The 24,378-nt window shown below is 45.8% G+C and overlaps 1 long non-coding RNA gene across 1 annotated transcript in view; it reads left to right on the top strand.

Annotated features, from left to right (window-relative positions):
- The window catches only part of LOC138260734 (uncharacterized), a 224,081-nt gene extending 206,582 nt beyond the window's left edge, over positions 1-17,499 (top strand). Inside the window, exon 3 of the long non-coding RNA XR_011198948.1 lies at positions 16,963-17,499. This is a non-coding gene — a long non-coding RNA (uncharacterized lncRNA). The remainder of the gene's footprint in view (positions 1-16,962) is intronic.
- Positions 17,500-24,378: the final 6,879 nt, after the last annotated feature.

Below are 24,378 nucleotides of genomic sequence, written 5' to 3' on the forward strand. Positions count from 1 at the left end.
TTCAGTGAGGGTTGTTTTGAACTCCATAAAGATTCGAAAGTTTTCTACTATTGTGGATAACATGCTGACAAACTTCACAGGGGCTATACTCCTGATGGATACTGAACTTGCTGCGGAGAGGGCTATGACTCTTCAAAATAGGCTTGCTTTAGACATTCTTTTACCGAAAAGTGGCGGAGTCTGTAAGATGCTTAATGAGTGCCACTGTTGTGCCTACATACCGGATAATAGTAATGAAATTAGAAGTATGCTTACTAACCTAACAAGAGATAGTGCAGATTTGAAGGAACTGAAAGAACCAGGAGTCTGGGAAAAGGTTGGAGAGGGATTTGCGCATGTGGGAAGTTGGTTTAGTGGTCTTTGGCATAGGTTCCTGGGAAAACTAATACACAGAATAGTAATTGTTTTGGCTTGTTTATTTGGACTATGGGTACTGAACAAAATTTGCTAAAGAAGTAAAGTAAAATGGGCAAAATATAAGGCGAGGAGGGGGAAAAGAAAAGGGAGAAAATGTTCAAAGCAAAATACGAAAAGGCGAAGCAGAAAGAGGAAATCGAAATGAAGGAATTGAAAAGGTGAAGGATTGTTGAAGAATGGTTTTGTGTGATGACAAGAGTCATCAGAGGAGGGAGTGTTGGAGTGTAGTCATTATAATCAAAATTAACATGAAATGTTTGTTAATTAATGCCTAATGATGCCACATAAAAATTGTATTGCTGTGTTTTACTAAACGTGTATTTGAAATGTGCCCACGGGGAGCGGCCACCAATATACGATGATTAATAAAATGGACTAATAATGAATTATTAATGTAATAACGTATGATTTTATGTTAGCATTAAGAATTACATGTTAAGGTTTTTGATGAATTAATTTTTAGGCCTTAGTTAGCATGAGTCGGGCCTAGCTGCCAGTCTCATATTAAATGTGATTTCCTAAATGTGCTGACTTGCTGAAGGACATGTAGCTGTACTTTTCCAGAAGCTAGAAGATGTGTGTAACTGTAGTACATTCTTTCTCTCGAGACTCTACTTGCTCAAGGAGACATTCTTGCTGAATGTAACAGTGTAAACTTGCAACAGGTACAAGGTCGCCTGAACTGGTAAAGACAATAGAGCTACTGACTGAGCCTGAGAGACCAAAAATTTGTACCTGACATTCTACCCGTTGGAGACGTCAATTACAGGAGCCAATAAACTATGTGAGAACTGTTCTAAAGCGATAATTCTAATGAGATGATTACTTGATTATTCAATGGAGATAATGATGCATCAAATTTTGCTCAATTTGAAATTGGGGGACTGTACAACATGTTTGACATAATCCTGTGACAGGAGGAGAAATGAGCCATTACGTGCCTTTGCTATTACCTAGACTCTTTGCCACTCTGTCTTAAAGACTTTGCTGTTTGACTCTTCAAACCATCCTTGCCCTTGTCTTGCCCGATTCATATGTTTCCTCCTTATGAGGGAAGTGTCCCGTATTGCCTGTCTCGCTGAACTTTGCCGTGTTTCCTGGCTGATGGCGAATCAACTGATGTCCAGAGGACGAAGACTGACTCTGTATGCTGACCCATTACGGAGGGTAACTATGTGATAATGAAATTGTAATTGTCTGTTTGCCTTTCCTTTCTAGGTACCAACTGCTACCTATTGATTGAGACCATAGTTAGATGTCTTCCAAATTTGTGTTGCTAAATTGTTTTGCATGAAGCCCAACATGCTAATGCTAATTCGAGGTTAGTGAAGGAGTTCATTAAAACGGACGCAAATAGACAAATGACAAATTACTGAATCAATGCTTTGTTGAATAATGCGCTAATGATACTCTACTAAAGTTAATCCATGTTGACGTCGTGCTTTGTTCTGATGTTTATGATCTTTGCGTTGATGAAATCTTATTCTAGTTGCCACATTGTGACATTGCTGATGTGTTTTCTGGTTTTGAAACTAATAAACTTGCTAGTAGAGTGTAATCAATAGGGAATAAAATAACATACATCTTACTAATTTTTGTGTGGTCATTCATGGTTGAAAGGTCATGGTGTGATCAGACTTTATTGATGCATTTATCTAGATTGGTTTACTTTCACATATTGAATATTGAGAAAATTATTGACTTAGTGATTTATATGCTGATTAGTTTTCTCGTCCTAAGGTGTCTTCAATCAGGGTCAAAAGATTAATTGGCCTAAAATGAGTCCCAGAAAAATAAATTATCTAAGACGGGACACGTTATCAGCACAAACACATCACAGAAGACAAAAGACTCACCAACAGAGACACAGACAAGATCCACGCTGCCATGGAACCGGAACTTCAAGTCTTCCTGATGCTCTTCTACGGCATGCTCCAACTGGAACACCAACGCTGATGAAGACGACGATGGTGAATACAGCAGCCTAGCACACAAGAGGGGGAGGGATGAAAAGGAGAGTGACACACACACACGCCCGACACACACCATACACACAACAGCTGCAGATGTAAATCAATGGCACAGGACACACAGCATAATAATACAAGGACTAGAGGTCGGCAGTACTGAAATTGTAATTGTAAGGTAAAAGCCACCAAATGAACTAATTTTACAACAGAGATACAAAAACAATTGTCCAGAAAGGGCCAATGCCCAGTCCAAAGTCAATAAGGACCACATGGCCACAGGGAACAGTCCAAGCCCCATCTTGATTCTCACTAACTACGCACAAAACTGTGCAGGTGCAACATCACGGAAGAGGACAGGCACCTCAGAGGGAAGGGGGTGGGGGGCACATCAGCTGAAGTCGGGAACTTGTCCACTGGTCCTGGAGGGGGGCTCCATTCCCAATTCCCAATGCTGAGGAGTGCAAGGTCACAGTCTTTTAGGTGGGGAACTTGCCAACTGATCCTGGAAGTGGCTCCATGCCCGTTTCCCAATGCTGGGGAGTGCAAAGTCACAGTCTCTTAGATGGGGAACTTGTCCACTGATCCTTGAGTGAGCTCCATACCCATTTCCCAATTCTGGGGAGTGTAAGGTCACAGTCTCTGAGGTGGCCTACATGCCCTCTGCTGGAAGTGAGGGCTGCTGTGTCTCAACTGGAGGTGAGGGCTCCAAGACCACTGGTGGTGGTGGTGGTGGTGATACCCTGCCAGCCTCTGATGGAGGTGAGGGCTGCATTTTCTCTGCTGGGGAAGGTGCCTCCGTGGTGGCCTCTGCTGGATTTTAGGGCTACTGTGTCTCAGCTGGGAAAGGTGCCTTCTGGGCTGCCTCTGCTGGAGCTGAGGGCTGCTGTACCTCAGCTGGAGGTGAGGGCTTCTTGCCTGTCATTGGTGGTTAAGTGGGAACCTCTTCTGTCATTGATGGTTGAGTGGGAACCTCTTCTGTCACTGGTGGTTGAGTGGGAACCTCTTCTGTCACTGGTGGTAGAGTGGGAACCTTTTCTTGCATTGGTGGTTGAGTGAGAACCTTTTCTTGTATTGGTGGTTGAGTGGGAACCTTACCCCTCCTGGTTGGTGGACTGGGATCCTTCCCTTTCCTGGCTGGTGGAGTGGGATCCTTCCCTTTCCTGGCTGGTATAGTGGGATCCTCCCCTTTCCTGGCTGGTGGAGTGAGATCCTCCCCTTTCCTGACTGGTAGAGTGGGATCCTTACCTTTCCTGGCTGGGGAGTGGGATCCTTCCCTTACCTTGCTGGTGGAGTGGGATAATTCCCTTTCCTGGCTGTTGGAGTGGGATCCTTCACCTGCTTTTATGGGTAGGATGGGTGGTGGGAAGGGAAGAGGTCAAGTTGGGAAAGGAAAAGCTTCTTAGGTGGGGAGGAATGATGGAGGAGGGATGTGAGTGGCGGTTGAGGGAGTGGTTGTTGGAGGAGTACGTCTGCTGGACTTGGGTGCAGGTTCATGGGCAGTGTGCTGATGTGAGGTGGATGGCTGTTGAGTGTCTGAGTGCCTGCTTTTTTTGTGTTGTAGTTTTTTATTGCATTTAGCAGCAAGAAACATGCCAAGCCATTACAATGTGACATATTACAACCTTACAAGGCAAAAGGCAAAAAGAAAAGTTGGTCCATGTGAATTAACTTATAAAACAGTGATTCAAGAATAACATGTTCTTAGGGGAGCACAAAGGTGTCATCTAAGATATATCTATAGGTACGTGGCACACATATTAATGATCGTGGATCCTAACATTTTTTTTTGGGGGGTGGAGGAAGAAAGAGGAGAGAGAAAGAAAGGAGGGGAGGGAGGAAAAATAGCATTAGATATCAACAAAAAAGGGCAGTGAGTGGGAACAATAGTGATAATGACAGAGATGATACTTCCAATAGCAATAATAACAATAATGACATCAGAGGCAATCACCATAAATCAACAAATCAGGGAATACCAACACGTACTAGGAGGGGGGGAAGGGGATCGGGAATGGGGGGATGGAGAGTGAAGGGAGGGGGGAGGGGTAGAGATGAACAGAGGAATGTGGATCTTCCAGATGTCTGCTGATAGAGAGGGAGAGGGAAGGGGATGGGGGTAGGGAGAGTCAACTGACGGTTTTGGATAATGTTCCGGAGTTTGTTTATCCGCCCCTTTTGAACCTAGCGTCTCAGTTTATCATCTTCTCCCTGGCTTGATCGGATTAGGAAGATAGGTTTGCATCCATCATAGTTGTGATTTTCTGGTGGTAGCTGGGACTGTCCGAGACTGCTTAAATGGGAGAAATAGAAGTTTTCCCCTATTAATCAGGTCTTGCAATAGTAATGGGTGCGGTGGCAAGGATGGTATAAGAATGACACTTCCATGTCTTAGAGTCTGAAACAAGAGGTAGGGAGAGAGGGGAGGAAAGGAAAAGGATAGGTGAAATGATACAAAGAAGAAGGAGCGGGAGAGAGGAGAGGGGAGGAAATGGAGAGGAAAAGAAAAGAAAGAAGAAAGAGAAAGATGAGAGAAAGGAAAATGAGAAGGGAAGGAGAAGAAAAAAAAGGGATTGGATAAGTAGGAGAAGGGGAGAATACCTGGTGTCGGAGAGGGGAGAGGGGGGGAGGAGTGCCTGCATTTGTGTCCATTAGGGGGGAACCAGACAGGGTGGGAGAGGACAGAGGGGACGCGTGGATGGATGTTGTGGAGGTGTCTGCTAGTGAGGTGTGTGTGCTGCTTGGTGTGGTGATGCTGGTGGTGGCTGTTGAAGCAGTGCATGCAGGTGTGAGTGTGGACGTGACTGTGGGGGTGGTGGAAGAGGAGGAGGAGGGGGAGACAGTGGAGGCAGTGGGTTTGGCTGTGTGTGCAACTGTCTGTTGTTTGTGTGAGTGCTTGTGGACTGACGTGTGGTGCCTGTGTTTGACTGTGCCACTCTTGTGTGATGACTTGTGTGCATGCTCATCTGTATGCGTGCATGGGACGGGTTGGGGTTGAGGAGAATTGGACTGGGAAGTGGTAGTTGGAGGGAGGACGGTAGAAATAGGGACAATATCTGCCATCAGAGAGGAAGCCAGAGCCTGAATCGATCTCTGTTATGCCGCCAAGCCATGTGGATGCCCTCCAGGAATTTATTGCATTGCTGCATCTGGAATGCCAGCCCCTGGATGGCATTCACAATGGTGACTGCCCTACAGAGATGGATCTCAGGAGATCAATAGCCTTCTCACTCAGGGCAGCAGGGTTCACTGGGGCAGGGCCTGAGGTGCCTGGGGCGAAGGAGATGCCCACCCTCCTGGGTGAGTGGGCACGGGCAACTCCGTGAGGGGCTACTGGGAGAGGGGTGCTGGTACAGGGTGGTGGCTCTACGTGCAGCTGGGGTTGGTCACAGAGGTGTCCACCACCACCAGGGTGCTTCCGTTGGAGGAGGAATCAGAGTCATTGTTGTCACCTTGTGTCTCCACTGTGGTGCTCCCCTTGCCTTCCATCCCACTTGTCCCCTCGGCGTCTGTGGACTCAGGCTCCTGGGTCCTGTGGGATGCACCTCCTCTGTCACCGGTGCCCCTGCTCCTCCACCAGATGATGCTAATGCACACATGAACAGGATTACAGAAGGATAAGGGGGAGGAGGGAGAGAAAGGGAGCACTGGGTAAATTACAGCAGCAACACCACAGTTGGCATACACAGTACCGTCACACACAGGGATCAGGAATGAGCACTGTGCATTGCACTGGCATTCAGTTGGCTAGATGACACAGCAAAATGAGGGCCAACCACCGCCAACTGCACCCCTCCAGGGACCCACAAAGCCCTGACTGACGTGGAATGCAACCGAGCTAGGTTACCTGAATTCGCTAGACACCAATTACCTTTGAGCTGGATCACGCTGCAAACTCTGACCTGGCCTTAAGGGGCACCAACTAACTCACACTCACCACCCGGATCCCATGCCACCTACCAATTATTGTAGTAACGCCCACTGTAATCACCCCCTTGAGGCTGCTGTGATGCCCTCAAGCACCCATCCAGCTCTGGGTAGGCCACCGCCATATGCGGGCCATTAGGGGGGTCAAGTTCTGATGGGAAACCATTCCTCATTGGGAGGCCATCCTAAGCTGGGCTCCCACAATCTTCTGTGCCCAGCATCTCAGGCCCTCCCACCTTTTCCTGCAGTGGGTGCTCTACCTGCTGTAGACCCCCAGGGTCCTCACGTCCTTGGCAATGGCATACCACAATCCCTTCTTTTGATGGGCACTGACCTGCAGAGGTAATACAGGCAGGAGGACACTATTACACATACAATTCAGCCTGTCACACATATGGCCCACAAATCATGTTTCCAGCTCCATTGGCACACACATCGCCCAGCACCCACCATGTACACTACCAATAGACATCCCTCCAAGTGAAACGATGCCTGCACACACATCTCCATGCAACCTTCTCAAATGCATCATGCCCAAGGTGTACTCACCTGTTGGTCTGTAGGCCCATACATCTGTCCACACTGTGATAGGATCCCATCCGCCGAGCGCTCCAACTCCTCCGGAGTGAAGGCAGGGGCCCTTTCCCTGGTGACATGGGCCATGGTAGGTTCCAGACACAGGTCACAGCAGCACACTCAGTGTAGGTGTTCTCCTCTGGAAAGTCAGGAATGAAGTGAGGTTATAGACAGAAAATGGCAGTCACGTCCGCGGCTGTGTACACCGTCACTGTTGATCCCCATTGGCCACTGTACTCCATTGAGCCCCATATTGCAATGAGGAATTGCATGGCGGTGGCGCCCAACGTCGGAGGAGTTACCTCACTTCCACCTGTCCCTAGATACAGGACAGGCAGTCGCCATTTCATGGTGGTGGACTACATACAGATCTGCCATAACTGCGTCATTGCCGAAAATTAAACATACATTGCCATTCCTACTGTCCTATCACATTAATGCTGCATGCACACTTAGGTGGTGGTCTCATTTGTTCAAATTGTGACACAGTAGTCACTCTTGTGTCCCTTAGATACCTACCACTGCGGATAAATAGGAGGAGGAGACAAACCCCTTGTACAGTTGGAGCCTGACCTGATATCAGCTATCCATCATCCCACTGGGACCCCCCCTCTTGTGCAGGTTCTATCAGTGCTCCATTTCCTGCCAACTGGTTCTTTTCAAGTGCAGTGGGCTTGACAGCAAAAATGTCACAGCCAATGTTCTCAATCGTTCTGGCAAGGGTATTGTCTGCCTTGGTAAAACACATGTGCAGCTACATTTCTTTCCCCCAGGTGGAAGATTTGGCCACTGAGACGGCCGGACTCTATGCCATGGTACATATACCTAATATTAATGGGGCCATTGACGGTACACATACTGCACTTGTTCCCCCCTGCCAGAATGAATAGGTGTTCAGAAATCGTAAGAGTTTCCACTCACTGAATGTACAAATGGTGTGCCTGGCAGACCAGAACATCTCCCACGTCACTGACAATTATCCTGGGTTTGTGCATGACAGTTTCGTTCTGAGGAATAACAGCATCCCAAACGTGATGTCCCAACTACAGAGGCACAGTTTATGGCTAATAGGTAAGCCAGAGTCCCCACCCACTGTATGTCAGTGTATGCCTTCAAGTGTTATCCCCCTAGAGTTGTGTAAGGCTAAATTTAGTCTCTCAATATTTGCAGGTGACTCTGGCTACCCAAACCTATTGTGGCTCCTGACCCCTGTGAAGAATGCCAGGACAGGGTCTGAGAGCCGATATAATGATGCACATGGGTGAACCAGGGGAATAATCGAGAGGACCTTCCGCCTACTGAAGGCCAGGTTCAGATGCCTGCATCTGACAGGTGGATTCCTGTGCTACACACCCGAGAAAGTCTGCCAGATAGTAGTGGCATGCTGCATGTTGCACAACCTGGCCTTCAGACTACATGCACCTTTTCTGCAGGAGGAGGGGACTGGAGATGACCCTGTAGCAGCAGTGGACCCTGAGGACAGTGAGGATGAGGATGTGGATAACAGAACATCAGTTATACGTCAATTAGTTCCAATGAAACATAGGTGAGACAGTGGAACTGACCATTACTCTGACTATTGATGTTTTCTAGGTGGCTGTAGCATGAAGGCATTCACATCCTTTGCATCTCAACTTACTGTCACCTACTGCTTATCCTTTTACAGATGTTGATGATATGACAACAGTGTCCTGATGTGTTTACTGCAGACAGCTACAGGTCATTATTTGTATGCTATCACAGTGTTCAGATCATTTGCACAAGATGTGACTGTTCCCATAAATGCACATTTTCAACACATAAAACGGTGTCACTCAAATTGTGTTCATGGGTGTTTATTGTAGTGCATATAATTGACAGAAAAGTGCAATGGAATGGGGTGATGTTAGAGGAAAGTCCAGGGTATTGTTCCAGTCTGTTTGTAGCACAGGTCCAGTGTCCAAGGGGCCATAGGAAGGGGAGCAAAGGCAGTTCAAAGTGGACAAGGTGACAGGGTGGGACAGAAGGGGGACAATCAGGAGAGTCTCATTTCCTGGCGGTGGTCTTGGTCTTGGCAAATGTCTCTGGCTTCTGTCTGGGTTGCAGGCAACGTTTGCAGGGTGGTTCACCTTCTGCAAGGGGAGGGGTGCTGGTGGCCTGTGGGTTCTGTGGCGGGGCCTCCTGCCCACTAGCTGCAGTGGAAGTGAAGGGCTGGTCAACAGACTGGCTAGTGGTAGGGGCCCGCTGGTGTGCTGACCATTCCCTCATGATGTTGGCCATGTCTGCCAGCACCCTTGCTATGAGATCATGGTGGTGTTGAGAGCCTGCAAGTCCTCCCTGATCTCCTGATGGTGTTCCTCATGCAGCCGCTTGTTCTCCTGCATGTTGGTTGAGCATCTTGCCCATTGTGTCCTGGGATTGTTGATTGGCCCCCAGGACATTAGTGAGTGCCTCCTGGAGAGTCGGTTCCCTGTGCCTATCCTCCCCCGGATGCACAGCAGGTCTCCCAGTGACCCCATTGCCCTGTGCCTGTGTCTCCTGAACTGTGTGCCCACTGACCCCAGGTCCCTGATTTTCTTGAGTGTGTGGTGTGGACTGGGGTCCCTGTAAAGGTGGGCACACTGCTGATTGATGTGTCCTGGGGATAAAGGTATGGGGACACTGGGTGGGTGCTGTGGTGTTGGATTCTGATGGGGGAGGCTCTGTGGTTGACTGACTGATGGGCCAGGTAGTTCATCCAGATCCTGAAGTCCAGAGTTACTGTCATCACTGGGGGCATCTTCTGTTGGGGGACTGGTTAGTCATGGCACCTCCTCTCCGCTGAGATTGGCTGGGGCACCTGTGGGGTTGTAAGTGATGTATTATGCTTCATGTCTGTGACATATTGTACATCCCTAGTTTCCCCTCTATCATTGCTGTTGCCCTGCCACCTTTGTTTGTGCATGGTGAAGTATTGTGGGATTATTAGTTCTCCATGCTGTGCATGCTTTTGTGATGGGTGTCCAAGCAGGGCTGGGAGGGCTGTCCATGCACTGGTATCAAATGCAGGGCCTGGCATTAGGGTTAGTCATATGTGTAGGTGCAGTGTGTGGGATGGTGTGGAGTGATGGGGGTGAGGGTGAGGGTGAGGGTGTGAGATGACATGCAGATATGGGGGGTGATAAGTAGTAACTGTTGACTGACCAGTGTCCAATCCTCCGGCAATTCCAGTGAGTCCCCCAGGATGCAGTAATGCCAAGACTTGCTCCTCTGATGCTGTGAGATGTGGGGGAGGAGGTGGGGGTCCACCGCCAGTCCTCTGTATGGCGAGCTAGTGCCTTGCTGCCACGGAATGTACCTTCCCCCATAGGTCGTTCCACCTCTTCCTGATGTCATCCTTTGTTCTTGGATGCTGTCCTACGGCATTCACTCTGTCCACGATTTTCCGCCATAGCTCCATCTTCCTGGCAATGGATATTTGCTGTACCTTTGCTCCAAACAGCTGTGGCTCTACCTTGACTATTTTCTCCACCATGACCTGCAAATCTTCATCTGTAAAATGGGGTGCCTTTGTGGGGACATGGGTGTTTTGTGGTGTGTGTAAGTGTGTGGGTGTTGGGTACTGTGGGTGGGTGTGAGAAGGGGGGTGCATGAGTGATGTATAGGTGTATGTGGTGTGTGTGTTTAGTTGTTGCAATGGTCCTGCTGTCAGTCTGGTGGCAATAATTTGTATTAGTAAATGGTTGTGGGTAATGTGGGTGTGTGTTTTATAGTGCTGTGGGTGTAGTGTGTGTATCAGTGTCAGGTGTGTGTATTTGGTATTGTCCAATGTTGTGTAGTTTAGTACTTGGGTGTCCATTCTGAGTGCGCCGGTGTGTACTGCTGTGGTGATTCATGGGTCACGATCTGGTGGGCATTGTTCTGTCGGCGTAATGGTAAAGGTGTTGGTACCGTCACTTTAGCACTGACCTTTGGGCTGGCGGATATGTGTATGTGGCAGTAATCTGTCAGATTGGTGTGTGTGTGTCAAACTATTGTCAACAGCTATTCGCCACCGCAGTGGTATGTTGGCAGCTGTCACTGCGGTGGTAAGCAGGATTTACTGCCAATGTCATAATGAGGGCCTATATGTGCTAACACCTGCTTAAAATGCCCAGACTTCACTTCTGAAACCATAGCTCAGTATTAGGGAGTCATCCTTCAGAAGAACCGAATCTGGTATGATTTGCCTGCAATACACAAATAACTTGACTTTATACTTGCTGTTCTGAATTGCTTGGACTACATTGATTTACGCTATAACTAGATGATTACTGAAATTGAGACTAATTGAACTGATTAGTTTTGTACTTAATAAACTGCAAAAAAACTTTGTGGTTTGCAAATCAACTACTCTCTGTCATCATGTAGGCCAAATATTGATTCACTGTTATTGATATGTTATTGAACTGTTGTTATTAAGCTCAATTTGAGTCAAAGCTCCTTCCTTATGAGGATAGCTAAAATTTGAAGATTTGCACTACACTTTTAACAAGGCTCATCGTTTTCAACACATCACCATTTAGGACCTAATTACTCAGTAACCGCTAATTCCTACACGGAACATAATGAGTTACAGGAAAGTCACAATTGTAAAAAGAAACCCATAGTTTTTAATACGGGACTGCAGCTGCTCTAAGGTCTCCTGAGGATCGACCAGGAAGAAATAAGGAATTACCTGTAGAATTAGATCTGTAATTCTACCTAATAGGTACTTAGTTCTAAGGACACCCTCGCCACTTGCAATCTCCATTAACTCAGCCCTCCAAGATTCACTGTGACATCTAGTATTATTAATTGTAGGAGTGGAGCTCCGAGTCTCACAACCTGGTCCTCGTGATGAGCAAATATAGGCCCTCATCATGACATTGGGGGCAAATGCCGCCTACCGCCATGGTGACGGTGGCCAACATACCGTCACCCTGACCACCGACCATCCACCTAATTATGACCATAGCCGGAATTCCGCCAGAAGGCTGGTGGAATTCTGTCTTCGGTCATGTAGGTGGACGGCGGTAAGGTGGCGCTGCTGCCAGCAGCAGCATCACACCAGCAGATTGCTGCTGACCGTACAATGAGCCGTGATAGGGCCTGGCGGTGTTCTGCTGGCGGATGCTGCTGCTGGCAGCAGCACCGCGTTCCGTCTCATGTCGAAGGACCCCCTGATTGGTTCGCCAACAGGAGAGGGGGTGGGTGGTGTTGTGTGCGTGTGTGGGGGTGTGTGTGACTGTGTTTGTATGCCTGCATACGTGTGTAATGTGTGTGTGCATGAATGTGTGTGTGTACGTGCATGTTGTGTCATGTGATTGCGTGTGTGCATGGATATATGTTAGTGAATGTTTCTGTGAGTGTGTATGAATGTGTGAATACGTGGGTGAATGTGGGTATGCGTGTGTGTGTGGGTGTGTATGTATGTGTCTCTTTGTGTGTATATGTCACGTGAATCAGGAGGGGCAGGGTGGGGAAGGACTATGGGGTGGGGGGGCACAGAGGAGACCCCTATCAGAGCCAGGGAAGGAATTCCCTGACACTGATAGTGCCTACCACCATGGTTTTCGTGACAGTACAGAAAACACGGAACCATGGCGGTGGGCGGGGTCAAAATGCCATGGGCGGCTTAGTGTAGTCTCCAGCCTGGCGGTCGTTACTCCCGTGGCAGTCGGTGTGTTAACTTGGCGGTTTGGCTTTGGCCCCCATATTGTGTTAACTTTTATTCTGCACCCTCTTTCTTATGTCTTCCTTTACTTCCCTTGCTCCTAATTCTGCCTTCAACGACAACCCAGTTCTGTCCATTTGCATACATACTTCTTTTTCAGCACTCTGACTTCTCTGCCACTGTTGCCATCTTGTACAGTTTTCTTAGTCTTCCTGTCCAGTCTCTGGTAGTTAGTGGCTAGACTCAGCTTTACCTGTGATACACATTGCTCTTTACTAGAAACATACAAATCCTATTCTGACAGGATACCTTTCTAACAGAATCAAGAATACCTGAAGTTTTCTTTGGAACAAAGTACTAGGAGACTTTTAATCATGTTAACATTGGACATTTTACCTTTAAATAATTTTAAGACGCTCTGGTCTGGCAAAGGAGATAAGACTGGAATGTGTGAACTCTGTAAAGGTGGGATTCAACCGAAAGACGTTAAGGCCTTTATTATGAGTGGGAATGTGCCTCCAGGTGGGATACCTCTCTTCATGTTCAGAACTAGCCCAGTGTTCCAATTCCTGGATTTCATGGCTGCCAGACAACCTAGACTAGTTTTACAGATGAGGGCAAATACCCCTATCTGTCCCCAAGGGGGCAGAATTCCCACTGGACACCAGGGATTACTTTTTTTAAAATCATTTGTATTGGTGGGGGCTGCCCAGCATGTACGTGGGCATGCCCCCACCCTCCAACATGGGTAATCAGTCTTTCTGCCCTACAGGGGGGCCGATTGACCCAATTAACCCCAATTACACCCTTGTAGGGTCAGAAAGCCACTAGACACCAGGGCACAGTTTTTTGTTTATTTGTATTGGTAGAGGCTACTTAGCATGGGCATGCCCATTCTCCCACCCCTCCCAAAACATAGAAACAGTCATTCTGCCCCCACAGGAGGTCAAAAGGAGGCAAAAAACCCCATCTGCCTCTCAGGGGGGCAGAAATCTCACTGGACAACAGGGATTTAAAAGAAAATGGTATTAGTGGTGGCTGCCCAGCATGGGCACGGGCATGCCCCCACCCCCTCCAAAATAGGGAAATTGTCTTTCTGTCTACTCGAGGGGGGCAGATGGGGTGAAATACTCCCATCCGCCCTGTTGGGGGGGGGGGGGTGCAGAAAGCCCACAAGACACCAGGGATTACTTTTTTTTGGTAATTATTGGTGGTGGCTGTCCACCATAGACATGGACAAGCCCCTCCCCAAAAAAGGGAAACAGTCTTTCTGCACCCCTGGGGACATATGGGGCACATATCCCCATCGGCCCACCCCAGGTGGGAATAAAGCCCACTGGACAACAGGGTTTACTTTTCTTTTGTAGGGTGGGAACTGCCCAGCATGGGCATGGCCATGTCCTCACCTCCTCAAAAATGGGGAACCTTTTTTTTGCTCCCCTGCAGACTAAAACATTTCATCCCAATGGAAAGCAAGAGAAAATGTGATTCTTTTGGGTGTTGTTTTTTCAAGTGGTCCAGGAAAGATTGGCTAACTCCCAGTATCATCCTATTTGCAATGGGAAATAGCTGCATTTTTTGGGCTTAGGCAGGCTGCCACCTAGGAAAAAATACCAGACCCAGACAGTTCTGAAAACTAGGCACCTGGGGGAGTGCAGGTTGTTGAGCTTTGCATCCACCCCACATCATGTTCATACTCACAATGCCCTGCAAACCTTGAATGTTGACAACAAACACACATTTTCCCTCACATTTCTTCCAAAATCTGCAGAAATAGACAAAAGTCCTTCCATTTAGCATTGCCCCACTTCTGCTGATAAAATGCTAAGCCACTTGTGTGCTTGGGCTTAGTGCCAGAGACAGAAACGTATCTAACAGATGCCATTAGGAGTCCCCAAGAAAGGGCTCCTATTGCCCTTGGTTTGATAAGTTCCTGTCACTGGAACTAGGTCCTGCCACACAAGGGAAACGCCATTTTCATCAGAAGACTGCTGAGTGGAAGGATGTTTGTGGCCCTGTGCAGATTTCAGAACTTTCCATCACAGAAATGTGAAGAAAATGTGCTTTTGCAGTCACATTTAGGGTTTGCAAGGTATTTGGGGTAACACAACACAAGTCACCCCTTTCTGGATTTCTCTAGCTATCAAGTTTTCATAAATGTATCGGTTTGCTAGGTTTCGCTAGGTGCCCGAAGAGCTAGGACCTAGAAATTACAGATACCTGCTTTGCAAAAAAAGGGTCAGTTTTCAGTTAAGAAATGTGATGTGACCATGTTGCGTTTTGGGCCACTTCCTGTCATGGGTAGTAGATCTATGCACTCAAGTGAGGTACTATTTTTATCAGTAGACATGGCGGAATGCTGGGTGAAAGGAAGTTTGTGACTCTCCTCACATTCCAGAACTTTCCATTACGGAAATGTGAAGACATTTGATTTTTTAAACAAATGTTGAGGTTTGCTAGGGATTCTGGGTAAACAATTGTGTTGGGAGTCACACAAGTCACCCCAGTCTAGATTTCCCAAGGTGTCTAGTTTTAAAAAATGTGCAGGTTTTCTAGGTTTCCCTATTTGCTGGCTAAGCTAGAGCCCACAATCCACAGCTAGCCACATTGCAAAAAAGGGGTCAGTTTTCACTGGAAAAATGTGATGTGTCCATGCTGTGTTTTGGGCTGTTTCCTGTTGCAGGCACTAAGCCTACCCACAGAAGTGAAATACCATTTTTATCAGGAGACTTGGGAAACACAGAATAGTAGAACAAGTGTTATTGCCAATTGTCTTTCTCTGCATTTACTCCTTCAAAATATAAGACAGTATGTAAGAAAGAAGTTGTTTTGAGAAATGCCCTCTAATTCACATTCTAGTGTGGGTACCAAAAATTCAGAGATGGGCACAGAACCACTGCCTCTGACCTCAATATTTTATGCCCATTTCAGAAATATATACGTTTCCTTGACATCTATTTTCAACTCTCTATATTGTACCAAATGAATTGCTGCACATCCGGTACACAATGAAAAACCATTGCAAGGTGTAGCTCAGTTATTGGCTCTGGGTACCTCTGATTCATGGTGAACCTACAAGTCCTATACATCCCTGCAACCAGAAGGGTCCAGAGGACGTAAGAGTATATTACTTTAAAAAATAGCCATAGTTAGAAATGTTACAGATATAAACATAGACACAAATGGCTGTTTTTGTCAGCTCAATTTCAATATTTTTTATGTCAACTCTCACTTTCTATAGGAAAACCTTGAAGGATCTACACAAATTACCCCTTGCTGAATTCAAAATGTTGTCTACTTTTTTTGAATATATAGATTTCTAGGATCCACCATTGGTTTCATAATCATTCCTACCACTACCTGGAAGAATGTTGAAAGCAAAAGAATAGGAAAATGATCTATAAACCAGAACATGCCAAAGCTGTGTTGAAAAATGTTGTTTTCTGATTCAAGTCTGCCTGTTCCTGAAAACTGGGAAGGGAATGATTGTAACACTGCAAACCCTTTGTTGATGCTGTTTGCTGGGGAAAAAACAGACACTCTCTTCTGCAGCACTCCATTTTTCCAACAAAAACAAAATTTACCTCTATTTTGCCTATTTTCTCCTCCAAGGGAATCCACAAACCCTGGGTACTTTAGATTCCTCAGGATTTTGCAAAAAAGGATGCAAATTTGGAGTGGATATCTTATGTGGACAAAATGTTATGGAGGTGCAAGTGTGACCTTCCCAAAATAGCCAAAAAAGCTTTAGCACTGGGGGGGGGGGGAGGAGGCCTAGCAACGAAGGGGTTAGAAGCATTCCATTTTACAGCTGCATCTGATACTAGATCAGCATTTTCTGTTAAGTATTGACCTATAGCCTCCACCATGGATGGGCAAAAGGCGAAAGGCTCTGTCTCAAGAGTTTGCATTGTTAGGAAACAAGTGGATATTTTTAAACATGGTCTACCTCATTCCAGTGGGATTTTAAATAGATTATGATGATTGGACAAGGTGTGTCCTAAACAGTCAACATGAAGTAATTTGCATACCAGCCACTGCAATACAGTTTGTCTGGGCCCCTTGATATACCTCTATAAAAAAATTGTTGTCTAGAGATTTTCATTTTTGATTTGTGCTTTTGTATCATTAGAGACATAATTTAGCTTGGGTAGACATTGCTAATCTGGGCCAATTTTTTCTGGACAACATTTTTTAAAATTGCAGATGTGTTGTAAAGATGATATAACATTTCAGGAAGCATGAGACCTATATACTTCATTTTTGTGTCAAAACATAGATTTTGGGGGTCAAGTAGTCTTATAGAGACAGAAAATATTTCCTCAGAGCAACCCCATCCACCATTTTCTAAAATGATGGCTCTATAATGATCTGTTTTATCCACCATATTGGTAATTAATTTTAATATTGTTTTTGTTTCAGGTTTTCGTAATGACGCAGGTGGTAGCAGAGGATTTTTACCTACTAACAAGAGTGTTGCTAATTACAAAATCTGAGGACTCCTTCAACAAAGAAAAATATGTCACATGCCAAACTTATCCAATAGAAAAGCTGACATCAACTGTGGCTGGACAGAAGAGAGTTCGAAATGCTGCAGAAATATGGCAAGGCAAAGTTCACAAAGATTGCAGATGATGGGTGAAGAGGATCAAATATTTTCATATTGTAACAACAAGTGCTACAAGTTGTATACAATAGAAAAAATTCTGGAAAAAATAGTCAAACAATAGCAGAAACAAGTGAGTCACAACAAGAATCTGAGTCTTCTGAGAAGGGGACGACAACCAACTCCAATGCCCATTCACTTAGAAGATCGATGGCTACCCCTCATCCACCTCCCACAACTGATCAGAAAGCAGAGGATATTCAATGTGTTATCTGTGGTTTAGCCAGAACAAAGGCCAAAGAGATTAATGAAAGAACAAAGTATAGAGTATGTGAGTCTCAAAGGGCAAACATGCTTTTATCTGCAGGTAGTTTCTTCCAAGATGAAGTTTTCAGCCGAGTAGCTGTTCAAGGTGGATGTATTTGCAGCAGATTTGTATGCCCACCTAAACTACATGGTTGCATACATTCAAAAATATGAATGTACATTGAGCTCCCAGCAGCAATGTAATAGCCAGCCTTCAGTTAAGTTTGCAATCTTTGAAAAAACAAATTAATTTTTAAAGCCACTCTTAAGTCCTGGCTACAGGTTCACACTCAGTGAAATCAGAGTAATAATGGTCAACATTGATGAAACTGTATTGATCCATAATAATTAAATCAAGATTTTTCTGGTGACAATGTACAATGACAGAATTCATTTTTGTCAGTCTAACAAAAAGAGTAAGCATGTTTTGGTGTTCTCAGCTGATTTGACTCCTGAAATTCTTGCTGCCAAAATAAGATCACAGGATGCAGTAAAATCAGCAGGAACTATTTTAGGAAATATCCTGAAAGATTTAGATTTTGAACTTAATGACAAATTTTGTGATGCCCCAGAGTTCCACAAATCATGGGAGTCAAAAAGAATGCCTAATGTTGTCTTAACATTTTTTACATCCTTGTTTAGATTCAGCAAAGCAAAACTGTTACAAACTAAAGTTCTTTAGATCGGAACAGAAGCTTACAACATTGATGATGGCTATTCAGATATAAGCGTAGAAGATGAAGAAGAGGAAGACAATCCCATGAACCGACAGGCTTATGCTGTGCAACTGTACTTTCCCAAAACATGTTCCCAAAACATGTACTTTTCCAAAACATTGCATCACGGCAAAAATAAATCTCCACTACACATGATCATTCCCAATCCATTCTATGACAAGTGCAAAAGTTGAGTGCTAATCTTTTTAATGAAGAGGATTGGTGTGTCAACAAGTTATAATGACATAGTATGGAGCAGGAACTTGTTAGCAGGTCATGCTGTAAAATCTTGTGAATCTGACATCACACCACTTCCAAGTGACTTTGCCAGGAAAGAATTTACAATTACTGCTCTTGATAATTTTGATTTTGAAGACAGCTCTTCTTTGTCTGGAACTTCCAGCAAACATGATACTGCCATGGTGCTTTTTCAAGACTATACCAATGAAGTAGTTGCTGGAAACCAAGCTGTGTTAGCTGTAGGCATAAATAAACAAAGCTGCAAACTTATAGCCCAACTGCCTTTCCAATGTGTGCAAAATCAGTATAAGCTATTAACACATCCCAGTCTACTAGGGAGTGTTTGAGGACATGGATATCTTTCTACCTGATCTCCGGTCCCCAAAGCGGTTTTAACTGGATTGATCATATTGCTTATTCTGTACGAACTGGAGGATGAAGAGAAGCTAGTTACTCCATGGGCTGGAATTCATGCTTTAATCTCCCAGAATATTGTCACACCGAAGAAGGTTGGGTTTTTACCAGTGATACCATCTCCAGTCATAAAATACGCAACAGTATACCCAGCTCTAAAAAAATTCCCAAATATGCGTGTTCAGCTTGGAGACCAGCCTATCCTGCCAATTTTCTGTGATGAAGATGTTTACCTTATTGAAGCTGACATTTTAGGAGCAATCCAGTAGAATTTGATGATCTTTATCCAATGATCGTCGTTTTCAACATGACAAAAGTTGTGTTTCAGTGGATGTGGCATAGACGATGCACCTTTTGAGGCTGAAATCTGGAAGCAAATCTGTCCAGTCAGTATTGAGCTAAACTCATTATGTTAGTTTGTTACAAGGTATGTGCATCATATCTGAGGCCATAGAAAAATTGCGTTGGAATGCTTTCTGGAACAAGAATGACAAATTAGGTTTTGCATATCTTAACTCAGAAGTGAACAAGGCACAGGGTGCACTTCATTCAAAAGACATAATGCAAAGACATGCAATGTTCAATACACTCAGTTCAAAATCAGAAAACCTGAAAACCAAGTTTGTAGAGTTTGTCAAGGAATGTAAAGAATAGTCAGAACTTTGCAAGTGGTAGCTCTAGTCAAAAACATGGTACATGCTGATCGGAAGATGATTGAGAGCCACATGTAAAGAATGTGGGGTCACTGATTATTGTGTTTCGTGAAATTTATTTCATAAACTATTTGAGAGAAATGTCCTGGTATTTGGAAAGATTGAAGAAGTTAGAACCAGTGCTAGAGTGCAAGCGCTCCTATACAAAATGTGTATGTAATTGGTTTATCCATGATTTGCATATTTGAATTACTAGCAAGTCCCTAGTAAAGTGCAGTAGAGGTGTCCAGGGCATTTAAATCAAATGCTACTAGTGGGCCTGCAGCACTGGTTGTGCCACCCACCTAAGTAGCTCTGTAATAATGTCTCAGGCCTGCCATTGCAGTGTCTGTGTGTGCAGTTTTAACTGTAAATTTGACTTGGCAAGTGTACCCACTTACCAGGCCTAAACCTTCCCTTTTCTTACATGTAAGACACCCCTAAGGTAGGTCCTAGGTAGCTCCACGGGCATGGCGCAGTGTATGGTTAAGGTAGGACATATAGTAATGTGTGTTATATGTCCTGACAGTGAAATATTGCTAACCTCGTTTTTCACTGTTGCAAGGCCTGTCCATCTCATAGGTTAACATGGGGACTACCTTTAAATCTGACTAAAGTGTAGATTCCCTTTGGGAGTGGATAGACATGTGGATGTTGGGGTCTACAAGCTCACAATTTAAAAATACATCTTTTAGTAAAGTTGATTTTAAGATTGTATGTTTGAAAATGCCACTTTTAGGAAGTGAGCATTTTCTTGCTTATACCATTTCTGTGACACTGCCTGTTTGTGGATTCCCTGTCTGGGTCAGTTTGACAGTTGGGCTTGTGGCACCTCTCACTAGAGAGTGACACAAAGGGAGCTGGGGTGTAGTACTTCATTTCCTGATGAGCTATCTGTGCTACGAGGGAGGGGAGGAGTGGTCACTTACACCTGAAAGGGCTGTGCCTGCCGTCACACAATGCATTCTCCAACCCCCTGGTGAGACTCTGGGTCCTGGCCTGGGCAAGGCAGGATTTCACAACCAACAGAGACTTTGCTTTGCAGTAGGCCTACTTTAAAGGAAAAAATGGGTATAAGAAGGGCACCCAAAACCACAGACTTTAGAACACTTCTGGAAACCAAGAGCAACCTCTGCCTGGAGAAGAGCTGAGGAAGAAGAGCTGCCCTGTCTGTGACTGTGCTTTGTGGAGCTATCCTGCAGTTACTGCGTCTGCCAGAGTAAGAGGACTAAGACTGGGCTTTGTGTTGCCTTCCTTCTTGTGAAAAACTCTCCAAGGGCTTGATTTAGTGCTTGCCTCCTGTTGTTTGAAGTCTCAGGGACAGCAAAGACTTCTCTCTGCCCGCACCTGGAGTCCCTGGAGAGACTTCTACCCTGCCAAGTGGTGCCCAACAAGTTCCTGTACTTTCGCTACTGCCCTAGGTTCACACTCCACCTTAAGGAGCTGCCTAGTGCAGGAGCCAAAGGCTGCTGAGACCCTGTGTAGCTCTTAATCCTTAGTTCTTAGTCTTGTCCTTGGGCCCCGGCATAAAGAGTGGAAAAAAAGTGAAATATGAGAAAAAAACAATACATTTGCAGGAATTTATTGTCCCCGCTGGCTACTGGATAGGCGTTTGAGCTACCAAGCACTGCAGTGCGATATCATAGCTCCTGGTCTCGCTGGAGGCGCAAGCACCAGAACTAATCAGTTGGACCAGTTATTGGGGGAGCCAGAGTATGTGCTAGTAACCTGCAGCAAATTAACCCCCTTGGAATCAATTGCTTGCAGCTTTTGATTGTTCGATTCTTCAGTTATTCTATTGCAGCTGGACACTGTTTCTTACTAGCTCTAACTGTCTCTCATAATAAAAAGTAGACATCTCGTACATACATTCTCCAAGGGCTGCTCAATTAATCTCCCCTTCTTTATTCGTAGTAGTACTGTTGTGTCTACTGCTCTTTGTAGACCATGACTCCCCCCGCTTCTCGCTGTTCGTACTCTTTCGCAGGACGCCTTAAAAGGTCTGCACTTCCTCCTAGAATTGCCGGCTGATGGGCAAAGGACATATGCGTGAATATTGTTACTGAAGGGGGAATTAAGGGTTAGTGCACTTTTTAAATGTTATCTTCCCCCCTCCTATGCGTCGGGATTTACTCCTGACTGTTGCTGCGCTAGATAGTCATGTCCTTCTCCCCCACCGTCCATGCATCTGTCCTCCCGCCCGTTATCTGCCGCTCAGCTCGGCGTGCCCCAGAGTAGGGCAGTAAAAGACCAGTCCTACTTCATCATTGTCTCGGTCTAGTGCCCGAAGTTGTTTTACTGACTCCTCCGTCAAACGTGCCTCGTGGCATGCAAACAACTTCCCGAAGAGGTGGAAGCAGCGTCTACAGTCACTAAAGTAAACATAAATTGTCTCCCCTTAGGCTCCACCTCCCTGTAGAAAGCAAGTCCTTTTCACAGCGAAGAGCCCAACTCCCCATTCCCAGGGCATAGAACCATTTGGCACCTGTATCTTCACAAGGCTTGCATTCTTTACTAGGAAAACTCCTCCTTATACCCCTTGCTGAGCTTGTCAAACTTACTTAGCCAAACTGTCCGCATAGCAAACTCACACTTCACTACTACCGAAGCAGGGGGACCACCAGTGACAAATACTGTCGACCAGTCAAGAGGATTGCTTCATCCTCTTATGCCCATCACTGATCCTGTTTCACTTCCCATGAACCTGGTGCCAAAAAGATACAAAGCATGCTGCATTAGAGATCACAATGTTAAACAGGTAAAATGAACAAAAGAAAAGGATATAGCTTGCATTTTCATTAAATCACAATGCCAAACATCACAGGGAAGGGGATGTCAGCATCTGGCCGACTCTCAGTTCCATATCTATGTCTTCCACAGCTGCACTGTCATGAGTGAACAGGGCTTTAAATTCCAGTGCTGGTGCTTTTGATTCGTATGCACCATCGCACTTTTTTTCAGTCACAATCATTGCCTCTTGGCGGCATCCTGCTCTCTAGAAGGTGTACTGCATAATTTTCTGGGTGAGCAATGTCTGTCCTTGACCAAAGATCACTCTCCCTCTGGGTCCCCAGTAATTATCGAGTAGGGTATCTCCCCTGGCCTCCTGCCACACCCATGCCTTCTGAGACATGGAGGAAAACCATGCTTTTTCACCGGGCATTATGTTATGTTTTGCAAGAAACATCAGTGCAGAGTTTACATTGAGGTGTCTACGTAGTTTTTTTAACATCCAATAAAGATTCACAACTCCTCTGGACCTCAATTGTGTAACTAGGAAAAAAGTCACTTTACTGTTGTCAAGCAACCATGGGCCCCTTCCGTTGGATGTTTGTAGGATATTGTCCTTGTCAAAGAAGTTGAAAAGCTGGGGCACCACTGGCCATGGTGGTGCTCCTGTTGGAAGGGGTCTGCCGGGGACCCTATGAGCCTGCTCCACAGAGAAAAAGGTGGATGTCCTCCCTCTCAGGAGCTTATTGGTCAACTAGTCTTCCTGGTGATCGGGCCCAGTACTTTTTCAGGTGAACCGGTCACCCTGATGTTGTTGTGGCACAAACTCTGGTCTATGTCCTCTGCCTTTTTGCGCAAGAACTGACTCTTGTCTTGCAGACCTCTGATCTGTGTGGCATTCATTGTGGGCCACAATAAAGCCAGCACCGACTCGCTGCTGGCTACATGCTCTTTTACCTTTTTATGATCCTCATGCAACAACCTATTTCGTTGACCAGTGAATCTATTTTTTTCTAAAAAGAGGATTTATTCTCTCGCACAGCCAGTTCCTTAATCTTTCTAAAATGGGCTTGCAGAGTCTGCTACAACGAGAAGCTCCCCAAAGCATCTGTGGCATCACTGGTCCCTTACGCTGCTCAACCTCCTGCCCTCGGAGACTCAGGCTTCACCGTCCTCCTGTCTTAATTTGTGTGAGAAAGACCAGATATGTGTGTGACATCCCAATATGTGCTATTGAGTGCCCGGCCTGAAGACAGTGGCAGTAATTATGACCATTCAAGAGTAGTCACTGGTAACCAGTTTGCTTACCTGTGCAAAGAGCGCACCCATAAATTTAGTATTTCAGGACACAGCCAATGTATGCATTGTCCAACTCACTCCATCTTTACACTAGGGCAGCTTCCCTTGGCAGTCATATGATCAGAAGTAGCAACAGGCCAGTCACCCAGACCCTTGACCCCGGATCAACACCTTTCTTGGTTCTTTGTCCCCACAGAACATACTTCTTCCAACAGCCCCCTCCCATGGGCATACAACAAGTGGAAAAAGCTCTAGTTGAGAGGGGAAGAAAGTTCCTCCATAAAGGGATCGGATATGGGTTCCACCCATATTACTCACCTTACTGCACAAGGATGGTAGGCTGGTCCTGTCAATACCTTCTTTAATTACAGCCGCCTGGGTCCACAGAGCTGGGGCCCAATCACCAGGAAAGGCCACTTTGCCGCCCTGGAGCTGCTGCGGTGCCACTGAATGTCACAAGGGCAGCCACCAAATCCTGCACTTTAGGGAGAGTGGTCACACCTCAGCTATATGGCCCATAGTGCTGTGCACTGCTGGTGAACCAACATCCAGTTGGACTGCCACAGGAATGTGGCTGTCCAAACAGCCCAGGTGGCAGAGCACCACTAGATGTCATTGAGGCAGCACACCATGGCACGACGTCAAACAAACATGCACTGCTGCTGTTCATGTCCTCTACAGTGTGCAGGCTCATAGAGCAGGGTATGGTCAAACTGTCAGTATATCTACAGAGTGCCAGGTCAGAGTTCTCTTCTATGCATCTCGCAGAGCTCCGTAGTGGTACCGCCCCCTCAACTTACAGAGGAGTTACACTCTTGGGTGTCTGTTCGCTTGT

This window comes from Pleurodeles waltl, chromosome 10 (genome assembly GCF_031143425.1).
Source record: "Pleurodeles waltl isolate 20211129_DDA chromosome 10, aPleWal1.hap1.20221129, whole genome shotgun sequence".
In the NCBI taxonomy this organism is placed as follows: Eukaryota; Metazoa; Chordata; class Amphibia; order Caudata; family Salamandridae; genus Pleurodeles; species Pleurodeles waltl.